We start from the raw sequence: 14,478 nt of genomic DNA, 5'->3' as shown, positions 1-14,478 counted from the left end.
AATTAAAATGCCAGAAAACAGCAATAGGGTATCAACTGCCTTTTCCTTCTTTTTCCGTTTAGTGTTTATTTGAAAGCTTGCTAGGAAATGTCACTGCTGCCTTGAGTTGCTGCCCCGGAGCAAAAGCCTTTCTCCTTGTACAACTTCTTAGCAGCTAGGAGCACCCACCAAGCAGCGCAATCCTCTGCTTTCACTTTTTCTTCGCACCATCCATTGCTTGTTCATCAAATGTTTGTATGTCGTGTTTTGCAGTTCGAGGACGACAAAGACGAGCCCGGCCTCAGAAGGGTCCTCAGCGACCGCCCTGCCCGCTATCCAGCTTTCTGAGCAGGTCCCACTGACTTCTCCTTCCCTGAAGCCCCTGCAGATGGACGAAGAAGACAGCCTGTCTCCTCACCTCCTATTGCCAGACAGCATCAGCCAGCTGGAAGAGTTTGGCAGGCAGAAGAAATGGCACAAGAAACAGCACAAACACCATCGCCAGAGGCAGTTCAATGACCTCTGGGTTCGGATAGAAGACAGGTGAGTCACATCTTTTATGGTCCCTCTCCTCTTCCTGCTGTCCTGCTGTCTCCTAACTAGCCGCTCTTTACAGATGTAGATTAGACCATAAAGAGGGTTGGAGAAAGGCTACATGGGAGAGACAAGGAGCGAGGTGATGTTTTTAGAGCATAATGAAGAACTGGGAGGAAGGCTTATAAGCACGTTTGGTCTAAAAGTAAAGAAAAATAAAGCTAATGCTTAGAATATTTAAAATATACAGAAACAAAGACTTGTCTTTGCCCTCTTTCTTCCAATAATTATTTTCCAACCTTTACTGTCAGTTTTCAGCCCAAAGACTCACCCATTTTCCAGCCACGCAGAATATTCCTGGGAGTTTTTAAGATTCTAACATATCTGACTTTCAATCTTCTTAACTGTGTTCTGGGACTGAAAGGTTTTAACATTTCAGACTGCAGTGAAAACAGCAAACTGAGATAAAAATGAAGTAGTTTAAGGCCTCTAAGTGAAGAGAATGGAGGTAGGCACCTTTCCGTGGCAATGCCAATCTTGGTCTGAGGTTAAAAACTCCCATTCAGTGTTTGAATAAGAGCCTTCGTGTTTGACCAGGGCTTCTTGATGTGCGCGTTTAGTGTTCCTGGACAATTTATTCTCCCACCTCTAAAACTGGGAAAGATCTTACTGCCTTTATCCAGGCCAAGTCATGGGTGTATAAACAGCCGTGATGTTTATAGATCTGCTAACAAGTAAAAGGAATGAAATAATCTGCTGGGAACCAGCTGCTCACCTATACACGTAATGATTGTCTCTCTTTGAGCATTACTCTTATTCCCAATCTCATAATACCTAAGTGCCTTGCAAGTAAAACGAGTCAGAGTCTTTCAGAGGCTTCTCCCTTTGCTAAGGAAAAAAACCTCCACATATTTGCGTTCTGGGTTTTGGGTTTTTTTATCATTATTATTATTTTTATTCATTCTTTTTAATGGAGCAGTTGCCTCATTTTTGTTGTAGTTTATTGTATTTTCTTCTTGGAGTGAGTGATGTAAAGGTTGTTACTAAGGCGGTGCATGTTAATCTTAATGTAGTAAGGCTGTTTCTCAGGTTAATGCCAGCTTTGGTAAGAAGGATCAGATCTGGATTCATCTGTTTTGTTCTTAAGGTGTGTTCAGTGATTGGATCATCTCCACAGCGGATGTTTAAGCATGAGCTAAAAGACATTTGGTCCTACGTAGTAGGTCACCTTGAGGACAAGGGACTTTTCTATCTTTCTTCTGCCTGGGGGATGCCAAGTTGTGGTGTCTCATGATGTCCCAGCATTTCACAAGGGCACCTGGTCCAGCTCACCATATGTATCATACAAGTGAGGTGCAGATCTGGTGGGATCCTGGCAGTTTGGCACAATCCTCCTGCCCGCATCCTGTCTGTCCAGAAAGGATATTGGATATTGGGCCTGATACGGCTGTGGAAATGTGCAGCTGGGGGCTTAAAGCAGTGGTGCTTGCATAGCTTTGGCAGACTTTTGTGCCTTTTGCTGTTTTTATTTCAGTAAGAAACGTTCCTAGGAAAAGTATTTAAAAGGGTCGTTCCCCAGGTTAGAGTTAAATTATTCACCCTGTGCTCCTGCGAGATTTCATCTGAATCAAAACCTTTTATCCCTCTACTTCCGTCTCATAAGGATGGAGATTGGGGTAAGGAAACATAAGTTTCTGCTTCCACCATGCTGGTGATGAACCAGATGCTGTGTGTCGCCTGCCTTGCTGAAAGATCCCAGTGAGATATTAGTGGGAGATCACAGCCCTAGAAATGAGGAAAGGCTGCAAGAAGGGAAGTCTGCCTTAGTGCTTTCAGATGGGTTTAGTGCTTCTGCAGTTCTGGAGTAACTTCTGGTGTTTTCCTGGGAACAAAACAAAACAAAAAATACGAACTCTTCAGCTAAATCAGAGACTCACAACCAGCTCCGGTTTCCCCATAAATTGGATGGGGTTTCAACTGTCACAAACCAGCTGCTGCATATCGTGCTTTTGGCAGTTGGGTTTCATCAGCATTGATTGCAAGCTGGACCTTGCACAAGGCCATAAACAGGGAGTTCTCTCTAACTGGTTCCTTTCTGATTGGCAAGAAGAGAGCAGAAATGTGTGCCTGTCACCAGACTTTGTAGCATGATCATTCCTGGGGAGAAACAGCGAGGATAGCTAATAATATGGGCAATGGAGACTTCTTGTGCAGGAGCATGTGGGCTTATATTGTGTTGCCTCAATAATGTTCACCAGCACTCAACAGTGAGCATTCATTTCTGGAGGATAATTAGTGTGCTAGAAGTTCACAATCTGGTCTGTCCCATAGATCCATTGTGCATTTACATATGCTTAAATTGGAGCTCCCCCATGTTCTATGTGGACCGAGGTCTCTGCCCATAGTATTACCTCGAGCTATGGCCCCGTTTTTCCAAATGGTTCTTCTTCCAGTTTGAGTTTCCTAACTCACCTGTTGTCACCTGACACTTGACTTGTTCACCTTCAAGACAAAGTAGAGGGATTTAGGTCATCGTTAGGGCTTTGGGGTGAAAGCTGCATAAAACTCATTGATTCCTTGCAAGGTCTCCAGGATTCAGCTGTTTGAGCTGCCTTTCAACCTGAAGAGTCAAAGAGGAATATACAGGTGCAGGACAAATCCAGGCGAATTTGAACCAGATTATTGATTCTTGGATGAACCTCATTGAACTGTGAAATGACTGTATGTCAGAGCTGTGCCTACAGCTCTTTTCCAAAGCTTTATTGACTGTGGATTAGAGGACTTTATGAGCCATGAATTGCAGGGCTTTTATACACTGCGCATTTCTAGGCTATCTCGTACACTTCCATGGAAATCTTGGGGTGTTTTTTTAAGCTACCAACACAGAAACAAAGGAAATGAACAGAGAAGAACAATCTTAAAGGAACATCAAAGGTCTGACTCCAACCTATAAAAGCCAGGAAATCCATAATTAATGGTTCCACTAAGACTTCGGCTCACAGAGTCATGCGGGTCTGATTTGAGGTTATAGCTACAATCTGAAATGGCCTTGTGAAAAATGAGTCATCATTTAATGTCACACATCATTATTAGTATTTACTTTGAGTTATACCTTGGAGATTGTCCTTTCCTTTTTGTTCTGTCTTAACAGCTGAGGCATTTGAGTTGGCACCCCTGAGTGGACGGTGTTTAGATTTGCATGTTGGAGGCTTAGTACTGCTGTGGAGGATGAGAAGGCTTCTGCTCTGTCTTCTCCCTGTCTTTGACAGAGCTAAGATTTGCTGATCTCCTGGGCAATCAGCTACACTGAAGGCTATTAAAAAATAAAAAATGCTGATGAAATGTGTGGTTTCCTCTCCCTTCTGCCTCCTTCCCCCCAAATCTAAACAAAATGAAAACGTCCTGCCTGGCTGCAGTTTGTGTTTGAAAACGTTTGTCAAGAATCAAAATTAAACGGAGATTTCAAGTAGCGGGATTTTTTTCCTTTTAACTACTTGATTTCGCAGAAGTGTGCAGATCTGAAGGCTGTCTTTGGGAGGAATTTGAACTTAGACAAAACTTAAACCCTAGCTCGCTCCCGTAGCCAAAAGCCAGCTGGGGCAGCAGGGAGGGGAGGCAAAACCCTTGGGCTGGAAGGCTGCAGTTTGGCATACAGAGTGCGTTATTGTTCCTGTTGACACTGTGTTAGCTAAGCTTCCCCTTGTAACATATACAATTAATTAGAGATCATTCGCTGGCTTTTCCCGAGGAGCTGCTCGGTTAATTGAAAGAGTAGAGAAACGTCTGTGACGTTTCGGAGTAGTCAGTGAAGGCCGGATCAGGATCGCACCTTTCTTCTAGCAGGCAAATGGTTTAAGGCTCCAAACAAAACCAGCCCAAGAGAACAGAGAAGCTCTCCCAGCAGCGAGGGGAGCGTGTTAGCTCTTGGGGCCCCAAGGCAGGGCGGGAGGAAAGCTCCTGGGAAAAAGGGAGGGATGGAGAGGAGTTAGTAGCTGGCAGGGTGTTTTGGGAGGCGTGAGGTCTGGAAGGAGCGATGGCGGCTGGGAGATGTGAAAAGAGAGAAATACAGTGGTGGCAGAAAGAATTAGAGAGGATGTAATGGGCAAATTCAGAGGTTCGTTCCCACTGCGATGTTCCCACAGGAAGCGATGTGGGTGAAGATGGTGTTTGGGAAGACAAGATGCTTCACTTGCACAGGAAGGAAATTAAAGGAACAGAATTGTTATCAGAAGAGAAGAAATTCTTGTCCTAGATGTAAGCTCGGCCCTGCAAAACCTGCCATTAGTGGGAAATGAAATGAATTCCCCCTGTAATTGGAAATGGCATTTCTCTGATAGCCCAGCGCTGACTATTCAACCGCAGATGAATGCAATAACATTACAAATACCAATTTCTTTTGGAAGCAACAGCTATTTTAGGCCCCCCCCCCCCCAAAAAAAAAAAGTTATACCAATGATGGATGAAGGGAGACAATGTGTAATAAACTGCACTAAGTGTGCCTGTATAGAGTGAACCTTATCAGTTTGGATGGAATTTAAGCACTTAGCCTGTTATCCTTTCTTTCAAGACAATGCAGTGATGGAAAACAGAACTCTGTCAACTCAGACAAACTTTTAATTTCACTTAACTGCATCTGAAAGGTAAATTTCAGTAAATGAATCCAAATTGCTTCCTTTTCACAACACGCGGTGCTGAAATACAGTACTTAACTTCATTAGAGAAAAGGCTGCTTTTCTTTAGAGGAGACCTAGACACTTTTGAAGTCTAACAGGTAAATTGTGGTCAGATGATTTCCCTCCATATGGTAGCTTTGAGCTTGAAATTTCCATCACTGGGGCCTTGTTTGTTTAAATTACTCTGTCCGCCTCCCTGGTGAGGATACTGCTCGGAGGGTGCATGCCTACTGATGCTCCTGGGGAGGGGGATCGCTCCTGCCTCCAGCCTGTCTCTGTGCAGCAGGGCAAGCAGTGGCCACCGTTGCGTTTATTTGCCCTGTGTTCAACCAAGGATGAGGATGCAGCTTCAGGACCTTTCTAACTCGTTATAGTGAACCTGTCTCCCAACGGGACCACTCCAGCAGCCAGGAACAGCGGGAACATAGGTGTGTTGGAGTTCCACCTTCCCTCTCTTGTCCTACTTCATTGCTGTTTGGGGCGTAACTGTGTTGTGTGGCCCCTTGGCTTTCCTCTAGCACTCCTGTCTACCATTTCCTTCGCGGTTCTCCTGGTAGGTTTTCCTTCTCGGGGAACTTTCACGATCACAGTCCCTATCAGGGGCTGCCCCCAGTCTCCAGGGCATGGCATACAAATATCTACTCATCAGAAAAATCTCATGGTTTGACAGCTTGGGTACGAGACCCTTTTGTCACGCTGAGTGGTCTCAACACACCTCCTGGACAAATGCTCCCTCCCGGTTCTCGGTGGAAGCTGAACCTTTATATCTTCAAAAAAATCTCCTAAAATCTTCTCTTAGTTTGCCCAGTTTTTTATGAACTCTGGTGGATATACAGTGGGTGAAAGAAGACATTTTGGTCAGCGAAGCAGTGCATCAGTTGGTCCTTCTCTCTCCCCATGTTGCATGCCTCTCTTGAACATGCAATCTTGCTTCTGTGAAAGCGTCCTCAGCTCCTCCTGAGCAGAGACCAAAGCGTGGGGAATATTGCACTTTCCCCTTCTTAGTTTCTTACTGTTTCCATTTGATCCCCCTTTAAGACAAGCAGATGGTTTGATGCCTCCTTTAAACAAGCATTGATGTTGGCCATTCTTTCATGGTGCCCTTTGCACAGTCCCGAGTGCACAAGCCCTCCAGTAGAAGTAAAATAACAGCACGGTATAACTTAGTGCAGTATAAATAAGAGGTAAATCTCCTGACTGTAACATACAATACAGTGATGACATATCCTCCCTCCCTAGATGATTTTTATCGAGGCTTCTTGGATTATCAGGTTGGTCAGAGTGCACAGAGCGTATTAATTAAAGCTGTGAAACCTGGGCTCGGCACACGACTCTCTCGTGCATCGCAGTAACGGATGGGAAGTCCTGACGTTCGTGTCCAAAGCTCTAGCACCCCCATGCTAATAGACCTTCCCCGGTCGGCTGGCCGCGAGTGATAACTTCTTTCCCCTTGTAAAGTCAAAGAGTTAATTTGTTATCCTCCAGATGGGGCTGAAAAGATGTGCAGCCATACTTTCACCTGCTAGACACACGAAAAGATGTGTATGTTTTACTTTGTTCTGTTGTTCTCGATAACATGCTGCCACTGCGTGAAGGAACAAACTCAGATAAGTGGAAAAAAAATAAGCAAAACCCTTGCACATTTACTTTCATTATTGCTTAAGTGTCTCACTACCAGTATGAGCAGCTAATATGAAGCAGTATGCCTGCCCTATTTTAATGAAAGCTATAAATACCTGGAAGTAAAATCATTAGAGGCAAAGAACACAGAAGCCTCTTGGAAATAGAGACATAATTTGTATATAGTTTTCAATTTTATTTCGTGAAACTAAATTCTTTATTGGTAATGCATTAGGTATTTTATTTTTGTGAAATTTAATTCCATCATGAATATTAAATCCATATTTTTGAAGGCAAGCAAGAAACAAAATTGGAACACACGAAAGCTGGGATTTTTGAACAGTGAGGTATTTTTCAGCACTGGATATCCAAGAATACTTCCTGCTCCTTTCTCCTCAATGCTCATTAAGATTGAAAATACAATGCAGGATGTTTTATGGAACCTATTAAGAGATTTCTCTTGCTTTCTTGTTTTCTACTTTTCATTTGATATACATTGAGTGCAGATAGCCCATATTATATATTTATATCCGCCCCGGTTTGGTGTATTTCTGACTTGGGCTGAAGATAGCCCTGCCGTTGTGAGCTGTGTTAAGCCACCTAAGATCTGTCTGATGCAGCACAAACAAAATGTTTGCTTAGGATTCAATTTCAAGATGGAGCAGCTGCTGAGTTATGATAACCTCTTCCTCCGTGATGCACATCCCCACTTGCTCCACTGTTTTTCAGCCAGTACGGTCTCATCTCCCCACCCAGTGCCAGGACTCCTCTTGATTTTGGACAACCTGTTAGCTTTTCAGTTCCGCAGTTCTCCGTTTTCTGCTTAAGTATTCTCTTTCTCCAATATTCTTTCTACCTGCCCTTTTTAACTCTGGCTACATGCGCTTGGCATGGGCCCTGGAGCGAGGAGTATGAAGCGATTCCTCCGGCATCTCCATCTTCATCCCCAGACCTTTGCACTCACCTCCACCTCTCTGAGCTCGCCTTGCAGGAGGCTGTGATGCTCCAAACGCTGCACTTCACTTTGCAATCAGTCCATGCCAATGAAAGTGTGAGCTTTTGGAGCCTGCAGCCTTCAGCAGAACCTCTTTGAGGTGGGGGCATGTGGTAGCACTTGTAGCTAGCGTGGCTTTGCCATCTGGCATTACTGCAGACTGCAGTAGATAGGAGGCATCGCTAGGCATCCTTCTTCATTTTTTAACCATGAAGTAGATCTTCTCCATGTTATTTCATCTTCTTTGCTTTTCCTACCATTTTCACACAGGTGTATGTGTGGCCAAGAACACTGCAGACTAGACAAGACAATCAGCATTGACTTCATTTATTCTTTGTTAAATTCATGGACATCATAAAGCAGTCCAGGCTCTTTCTGCTGATGCTTTTGCTTCTCTTGAGAACTTAGCAGCCTCGTGGGCAGCCTCCGTGATGATGGCCAGTGCCAGGAGTGTTGAGGCTCTGTTGGGGGCGAACTGTGGTCTAGACATCTACAATAATAAGTCATTAGCAAAACCTTTATGCTTATGCATTGGATCAATTTTTTATTTCTTGGGCATCAGAAATGCAATTACAGTTGGCATTAAGCCGGAGAAAAGGGGCCTGTGGGTATAAATGTAGAAGCAAGTTTATTTTATTAATATTGAGCTACCACGGTTGAATAGGTTAGACTCTCTTTAAGTCTTGAGATTCCCATTCACAACTACTCAGTCATAAAAATAAGACTTCAGGACCAGACCTATGGTACAAAGTGTCTCCTGTGGAGCGAGGCAAAAAAAAAGGAGGGTGCTTATTCCACCGAAAGAGTTAACACTAAGTGAGTTTGACTGTCTTCTGTGTTAATGCAAGGCTTTTTCTCCAGCTATTTTTAGTCTGTTCCAGCAGCGTGTCCCACTGTGGTCTGGTATGCGAGAGCTTTGCTGTGAGGTTTGCAAACACTTGTATTTCTGTGTTGTGAGAACAGAGCGTTTGTGTGTTATTGGAGCGCGTGTTCCTTCGGCGAGTGAAAGGAAGGGCAGACCGCGCTTGTGATCCGTGCACATGTTTATTGTTGCCTGTGAATAACCATGTACAGCAAATGGGCTCTGGAAGAAAGCTCGTTAGCAGATGTCGTCATGGCCCTTCCAATTTATAAATATGAGCCTTGACATTTATATTTTCCATATCCAGGGCTTTCACTAGCCAGATGTTCTGAGGATTGGCTCCTTGGAGCCTTTAACTATGACTCTTCATGGCATATTGTCTATCGCACACACACAAAAAATAAAGCTGTGTTTCTATCTCCTGCCAAACACATAAGAAAGGAAAACGCACTGAGTACCCTCAGGTAAAGGGCATTCCTCTAAATCTGAAGTGCACTTTAACACAGCTCTGCAAAACTCTTTCTTTACGGTCACTCAGCTGAAAAATCAGTTGTCCGGTTTAACAGGCAGAGCAAATTCACTACACAGTAGCGCTTTTACCCTGCGGTTCGGGGCGGGTGAAGAGTGTGGTTTGTGTTAAACTTGCAGGGCTGACTGCAGTCGCAGACACTGTGAGAAGTGCTGAGTGGGCTCATGCCCGGGGTGAGTTGGATTCCGTAGGCACAGAAGTGGGTAGTAAAGCACCTGCGCTCCCTAAATTGCAGCTCTTGCAGAGGTTTTTCCTTTAGCAAGTGTTGTGCTTTCCCTACGGAGCGGGGTGGTGGCCAGCCCCACATTCAGACTCCCAACGTACATCACTACTCGGCTGACAAAATGTGGCTGTTTCCATCTTCTTCAGAGCAAACGGAATTGCTCCGTAGGCTGGTACAGCCAGCGCTGGCCCTGCAGGGAGGTTGGACCCCTGGGCAGATGAGGGTTGGAGGTTTTAGGGTCAGGAGCGAAACTTTTCCCTGCTCCTCAGGCTATGGAAACAGCAGGGACCCATCCGTGCCATGGCTACTCCTTGCACTGCACCCATCAGGGAAAAAAGTTAATAGAGTCAGCTCAAAAGCTGGGTTTGGGTAGAAGATGGGACCTCTGAAAGGACTCTGCTTGCTGTCTGCCTCTCTGCCCCAAGGATACGCGGATGTGTTGAAGAGATCACCTACCATCTAAAAGCCAGAGCAAACCTTCTTCTCAAACACTGCAACCTGGAGTTGGACTTATATATTTGAGTGATCTTCGTATCTAGCAGTACCTAAGCCCCAAAATATTGCATATCTGCTGTTCTTCAAGGTAAAGCTCCAGGCTTAGCAGAGCTACATAAAAATCCATAAAATGTAAAAAACTTCATCTTCCAGTGAAGGTACTTGAGTTACCATAAAGGAAAAAAGAAAGTCTTTAAAATGCGGTGGAAATGCAAACACACAACACTGTCAATGCTAGCCCAAAGGAAGAGGATAAGGGACATGGGGATGTATTTGTGGTTCTGCTATTCCCCTTCTGACTAACGAGTTTCATGCCCTGTGAAATTAAGTGAAGAAAAGTCTGACGGGGAGGAAGACGGCATTACTGTCGCGGTGGGCAGTTGGTTTATAAGAGGGCTTTAACCACAGCTATAACGTGGTTGCGAGTTTATCTGAGAAGACAAATTCGTTGTAGAGTGAAAGGGGAGGAAATTTGATTGCCTGACGCTCCCGGCAGCGCGGGCTGCGCTGCGCTGCGTGCTGAAAACCCAGCAGGACCCCAAAGGGCAGCCGTGGTCTAAGACCAGTTACTTGCTGGGATGAAGGAGGAGTAGGGTTTATTTAAATTCTTCCGGGTTTAATGCTATAAAAGCTGGGTTCCTGCAATTAGGAAAATGCCAGGCCCAATTTCGATTTCACTCAGACCTCCTCTTTACAATTCCTGAATAACTTAACTGAACAAAGTAGGCATTATTACCCGGGGCCTGAGCCCGCCATGCTGGGAGGCGAGGGAGCCAGGCTGTGGGGGACGCCTTCGCGTAGCACTAGCGTGGAGAGACGTGGTGCAGACCATGCTCGGTTCTGCAGAGACGCTTCATGGTCGGGGTTACGACACCCAGCAGGGAAAGCTTTTGCAGCCTCTCCAGCCCTGCAGGCCAGCAAGCAGCTTTTTTATGAGCCACCGGTGGCATCTCTGGGCTTTCTGAGGGTTTGGGGAGAATCATTTTCAGAGTTGGAAGGGACCTCTAGAGATCCTCTAGTCCAACTCCCCTGCTAAAGCAGGATTGCCCAGAGCACGTTACTCAGGACTGCATCCAGGCGGGTCTTGAAAATCTCCAGGGAAGGGGACTCCACAACCTCCCTGGGCAGCCTGTGCCAGTGCTCTGTCACCCTCACCATAAAGAAGTTTTTCCGTGTATTTGAACAGAACTTCCTATGTTCTAACTTGTGCCCATTGCCCCTCGTCCTGTCACTGGGAACCATTGACAAGAGCCTGGCTCCATCCTCCTTCAACCCACCCTTTAGATACTTGTACGCCATAATAAGGTCTCCCCTCAGCCTTCTCTTCTCCAGGCTAAAGAGTCCCAGCTCTCTCAGCCTTTCCTCACAAGGGAGATGCTCCAATCCCTCAATCATCTTAGTTGCTCTTCGCTGGACTCGCTCCAGCAGTTCCCTGTCCCTCTTGAACTGGGGAGCCCAAAACTGGACACAGTATTCCAGTTGTGGCCTCACCAGTGCAGAGTAGAGGGGGAGAATGACCTCCCTCGACCTACTGGCCACACTCTTCCCTATGCAGCCCAGGATTCCATTGGCCTTTTTGACAACAAGGGCACATTGCTGGGCCATGGATAATTTACTGTCTACCACGACCCCCAGGTCCTTCTCCTCTGAGCTACTTCCCAGCAGGTCCACCCCTAACCTATACTGGAGCTTTGCATTCTTCCTCCCCAGGTGCAGGACCTTGCACTTGCAAGGAGTGTATGGTGTGGCTGGTATCACCGTAGTTGCTTTGCAAGCAGCAGGAGGAACCCAAGCCTTGTGGGCAGCGCAGCAATTTAACGTCCTTGGCGTTTCTGCCTGGTAGATATGCCCTGTGAACCTTTTTTTTTATTATTATTTTGAGAGCGAGTCTGTTGGAAAGAAAAAGAAAAAGAAGGCAGTGCTTTTGTTAAGTGGAACAAGCTTGAATTCAATACTGCTCCAAATAACAGGTTCAAAGCTCTGACCCAACCTTAATTATTCTTCCTAAAAGAGACTGTGGAAAAATGCAAGCAGCGAGCAGGAAAGTGAGCCCAGTGAATTAGAGAGAAAAATGTGATACAGTCTAAGCGGAGAGAAAAACCGTTACGCGGAGATGGAAAAAGAACAGGGAGAAGGAAAAATAAAATTAAAATCAAATGGAAAAATGCAGTATATTGGACATCCATTTAAGCCAGTTTATATTTTGCTTGTTCGTTCTGTTCCTTAATACATTGCACAGGCATCTTCTTAACTGAAATAATTGTATGTCTTAGAGAACAGTCTTGGAGAAAATACTTAATTTTACAGGATGTTTTAGGTATTACCCCACAACTGCCTATTCTAAATCATTTTAAAATCTGGAGGGGAAAGTCAATATCTTTTACAGTGTTTAACAAGAAAGTGACAAGGTCAAATATATACGTCTCTATGAATGTATGTGTTCCCCAAGCACATCTAAACATGCATGGTTAATTCTGCGCATCTGCAAAAAATATTTGAGCCACAGGGCCCACACAATGCCAAACAAACACTTGAGTGCACATAGGAGAGGGCAGACCAAGTCACTCTGCTTCTAATTAATTGAAAGGGGGACCCCGAGACATAATATACGGATTATGATTTTGATCACCCCAAAAATGCAAGGTGTTTTGCATGTGGGGCTGCATGGGTGAGAGCGGGCGGTTTGCAAAATACAGGCAAAAGATAGATATTCTGCTCGTGCTTGGGATTGGGTTCAAAACCACCTGATTGCAGCACCATCAGATGAACTCTACGTGTTGTGTATCATCAGGTTGCCCAAAAATCTTCGCAGATTGCATCACTGGCAAGATTTTTACAATACTAAGCCCATCTGTGTGCGCACCGTTGATGTTCTTGCTTACTTTGGCTGTAAAAACTGCAATCATTATCTGTCCAAGGACCAGTGAAACAAGTACTTGGTTATTTGAGCTGTGATGATGAGTGCCTTAATTGCGCATACAAATCAGGTACACAACCAGATGTGTGCAGTGGGTGGGGGTGTGTTTGTGGATGCTTTTGAGCCCACATCACTATTTAGACTATCATGAACACATCTTGGCTCGGATGTCTGTGCACAACTGGTGAAACAAAGGGCTCTGAGCTATCCCTTCTTAGCCAGGGCCAGGCCCAGGGTAAAACTGGGATGCATTATCCCAGCTCTGCGATTGCCTCGTCCCAGTGCAGAATCACGGGGGGATATTCTTAGGATATTAGAGAATCATCAAAGGATTTCTTAGAAGGGCAAAGGAAAGAGCTAATGTTGTCATCTCCCGCCTCGGGACCACCCAGACACTCTACAACAAATCATGTGTCTTCAGCTACAGTATCTTGAATTATTGTTCACAGGGATTTTAAAGAATTTAATTTCTTTTTTTTTCCCCTCTTTTTTTTTTTTTTTTTCCTTTTTTTTTTCCCCTGTTTTTAAAGGATGACATGTAGTTTCCTGACGGGCTGGTTTTAATAAGGTCGAAATCTTTGTTGTTGCCAAATCAGAGAGGACTATAACATCTTTAAGTCATTAGATGGGAATGGGGTAATTACTCAGAGGGTGTGCTTCAAAGGTTATTGGTTTTTACAACATTCTATGTTTTTACACCATTCTGAAGTTGTCTGGAAAGGAGCAACGGGCCTGATTCTGCCGCTGCCACATGTGCGGGTGCAGGATTTGTATTTGCATGGTTGTCCTGGAGGATTTCAGGGTGGGAGGTTGAAAAGGGTCATACGCAGTCTCCTCTGGGGACGGGGAAAAGCTAAACCTGACTGTGAGGTGCAGGAAACTTTCCCACATGCTGAAAGTTCACTTCATAAAAGGGTCCTCAGGCTGTGCTGGAGTTGCTTCTCACCTGCTCCTTCCCTACCCGCTAGCTGCGTCCACACATCCACCTTTGCACCAACTGTGGCTTGAAAGATGTTCTGCAATTTCGGATGCCCCTGTAGCATTCAGCCTTGCTGCAGGTCAGTGTCACTCCAGGGCTGAATTTGTCATCACAGAGGCATTTTGCAGGTGGCCTGGGCAATCGGGACCTGCAAATCACAGTGAGAGTCTGCGAAACACTTCATGTTGGGTTAATGCCGGTGGTGTCACACTAACGCTTCAAGGTCTTGACTCAGATGAGGGTCAGGGGAGTAATAGAAGTAAAGTGATTTAATGAGGTTTTGATGGTTCCTTGGTGGGTGACACGGGGATAAAAACCAAATCTCCTGGCTTCCAGCCCATGGCCCATTCAGCGAGGGGGTCAAAACCGCACCAGAGGCATTTGAGCTAGATTTCAACGTTGAGCCTCCTCCTGCTTGTACCAGAGTGGCCTCCCTGGAGGCACTGGGCCAAGTAAGCCACCTCCTCCTCCTCCTTCATGTCAAAGCTCAGAGCCAAGACCCCAAAGAGGGGACATGAGGCCCTGCCATGCCCATTGCTGGAGAGCTGCTAAGGGATCGAGGAGGGGAGCTGTGTCCCCAACAGCCACTGCTCTTTGCACTGCGGAATCAGCAGTTCTCCTCTTCCCCACCCTGTGGCCCCATCACAGTTTAGGAACCTGTCCTTACCAGTCA

The sequence above is a fragment of the Vanellus vanellus genome (genome assembly GCF_965231255.1).
Source record: "Vanellus vanellus genome assembly, chromosome: 5".
Lineage (NCBI taxonomy): Eukaryota > Metazoa > Chordata > Aves > Charadriiformes > Charadriidae > Vanellus > Vanellus vanellus.
The sequence above is the reverse complement of the archived record's forward strand: the minus strand, read 5'-3'. Positions refer to the sequence as shown.